The sequence below is a fragment of the Pterocles gutturalis genome, unplaced genomic scaffold, assembly GCF_000699245.1.
Source record: "Pterocles gutturalis isolate BGI_N339 unplaced genomic scaffold, ASM69924v1 scaffold343, whole genome shotgun sequence".
Lineage (NCBI taxonomy): Eukaryota > Metazoa > Chordata > Aves > Pterocliformes > Pteroclidae > Pterocles > Pterocles gutturalis.
Genome location: NW_010125143.1, coordinates 69,615 through 70,297, shown reverse-complemented (window position 1 = coordinate 70,297; position 683 = coordinate 69,615).

The window sequence follows — 683 nt, the reverse complement described above, 5'->3', positions numbered from 1 at the left end:
GGAGCCTGGAGATGCGCAGCCCAGGTGGAGTGGCACGTCCTGCAAAGGGAAACCCGTTAGCTTGGCTCTGGCCAGACGCAAGCCTCGCCCAACCACCACCAAAGCTTCATCACCAATGTCTTCTGCTGCCTGTGCAGCCAAGGAGTCCCACAGAACTTGAGAAAGGCAGGGGTAGGATTTTTTTTTTTCTTTTTAAAGCAAGAAGAAACTAATGCCCATCACTCTCTGGAAATCTTGTCTTCGTTCCCGAGCCTTTCCATCTTGCTCTCATCCCAGAGAAAAGTCTGCAAGCTTATCTCAGGGAAGGACCTGCCCTGGTGATAAAGAGAGGTCTCCAGCATCGAGGAGGACACAGGGTTGGAGATATTTTGGTGCTGTTGCTAAAAGCTGGAGACATCCTGCAGCATCGCTGCTGGTGAGGAGAAACCCAGTGACGTTGTGATTCCCAACGAAGCAAGGAGAGCTGACAGCACGAGCAGCTTCAGGCACGGAGGGTCACTAAAGGAGCTGCTCAGCAGCTGTAGCTTCTGGACAGGGAGGAAAGAATCGAGGGAGCCGGCCAGCAGCCGTGCTGCGGTGGGAGGCACGGGCTGGGGACCATCCGCAGGGCTGCTGGGCACAGAGCTGCACGGAGCTGCCCTGCAGTGGGGCCAGGACGGCGGGAAGCAAATGGGGAGAAAAAG